The 2,045-nt window shown below is 38.8% G+C and overlaps 1 pseudogene; it reads right to left on the bottom strand.

Moving 5' to 3' along the window:
• Window positions 1–301: 301 nt before the first annotated feature.
• Window positions 302–400, bottom strand: LOC132283965 (small nucleolar RNA R71; annotated as a pseudogene).
• Window positions 401–2,045: the final 1,645 nt, after the last annotated feature.

Below are 2,045 nucleotides of genomic sequence, written 5' to 3' on the forward strand. Positions count from 1 at the left end.
CATTTAGAGCACATCATTATGAAATTAAGCCACAAACCATTCAAATGCTTCCTAACTATCATGGACTTCCAAGTGAAGAACCTTATAAGCATTTGGATGAGTTTGTTGAAGTATGTTCTACCGTAAAATATACGGACATGCCGGAAGAGGTTTTGAGACTCAAACTTTTACCAATTACCTTAAAAGACAAGGCATAGTATTGGTTGAACAATCTTAGGCCTTTTTCAATCACTTATTGGGCAGAAATGCAACAAGAGTTCTTTAAGAAGTACTATTCGGTTTCTAAGACCATTGCCATAAGGACCTCAATTCGAGAATTTTCACATGGGGATGGAGAAACGTTTCATGAGGCATGGGAACGCTTCAATGAATTGCTTAGGAAGTGTCCACATCATGACATTCCCGAATGGTAATTAGTTTAATACTTCTTTGAGAGCTTATTGGACAACTATAAGGGTATGGTTGATGCTTCCATGGGTGGCTCATACATTAATAGGCATGAGGATGACGTGTGGCGTCTCTATGAGAGCATGAGTGAAAATTCTTTGCATAGAACACTATCATCCAAGAATGGTAGAAATTCACAAGGTAGGGAGAGGGTTGGCTTACATCAAGTCGACCATTCAAATGAAATAGCCGCTGAAATGAAGTCTTTATCTCAAAGGTTTGATTAATTTTTGATTAACCAAAACTCGGTGAACCAAGTATCTTCTTTCCCTAACCATTCTAATCGTGCATCAAATGAAACATGTATGACTTGTTCTAGTGTTTTTCATTCTACTTCTCATTGTCCTCACGGACAAGTGCAAAGTGAACCTAATGAATAAGTCAATGCGGCTTTTGTGAACCAAGGGAACAACCCTTATGGTACTATTTATAATCCAAGTTGGAGGAATCATCCGAATTTCTCTTAGAAAAACCAAGGAGAGGGCTCAAACCCTTCCCAAGGCGGTTTTCAAGGGAAGTACATTCCACTTCCACTTCAAAACCAAGGATCCCAAGGTTATAGACCCTATCAATCACAAGGGAATCAATTTACTAATTCTTATTTTCCCAACCAATCTTATTCCCAAGGTAATGCTAGAAGTCCTGCCTTTGAAGAAAAAGTTTTGAATGCTTTGGGCACTTTAGAGGCTAACACTCAATTGATTCATTCTCACTCTCAATCTATTGCGAAGCTAGATACCTAAGTAGGGCAAATAACAAGCACTCTTAATGCAAGAGAGAAGGGAAAGACGCTTATAAATGCCCCACCTAACCAACAATGTGTTGTGGAAACCTATTCCTCATCCACACCATTGAACATGTTAATGCGGTGACTACCTGGCGGAGTGGTAGGATTGTGGACAATCAAGTTGGAATCTCCAATGAAGAGAGTGAACCGGTGCAACCTCAAGTTGTCACCCGTCCCGTTTCACATCACATTCCTCATTCATTGCATATATATGACCTTGTAAATGAGAAAGTTTTGAAAGATGTGTTTGAAAAAGAAGTTTTGAAAAATGATGTTGAAAAGGTTTTGTTGAAAAATGATTTGAAAACTTCTTGTGTTAAAGAAAATTTAAAAGAAAATTTTAAAAAAGTGTTTGAACCAAGGGTTCCATTTCCGGATGCCTTAGAAGGATCCATTTCAAAAGACAAGCAAAATGCAAAAACTAATGAAATCATGGAAATGTTTAGGCAAGTGAAAGTTAATCTTCCACTATTGGATGCAATCAAGCAAATTCCGGCTTATGCCAAATTCTTGAGAGACTTGTGCACCCAAAAACGGAAGAACAAGAGCCAAGCACCAAGAAAAGTGGTTTTGACCGAGCAAGTAAGCTCAATTTTGCAACATAACACTCTTCCAAAGTTTAAGGACCCCGGTTCACCCACTACATCATGCATTATTGGTGATCATATCATTAATCGGGCACTTCTTGACTTAGGAGCAAGTGCTAACCTTCTTCCATACTTGGTTTATATCAAATTGGGCCTAGGTGAATTGAAACCGACGTTGGTAGTTTTGCAACTTGCCGACCGATCCATTAAGAAGCCTAGGGGTA

The sequence above is a fragment of the Cornus florida genome, unplaced genomic scaffold (genome assembly GCF_030987335.1).
Source record: "Cornus florida cultivar Cherokee Brave unplaced genomic scaffold, ASM3098733v1 CherokeeBrave_3.0.0_Hap2_Chr01, whole genome shotgun sequence".
In the NCBI taxonomy this organism is placed as follows: Eukaryota; Viridiplantae; Streptophyta; class Magnoliopsida; order Cornales; family Cornaceae; genus Cornus; species Cornus florida.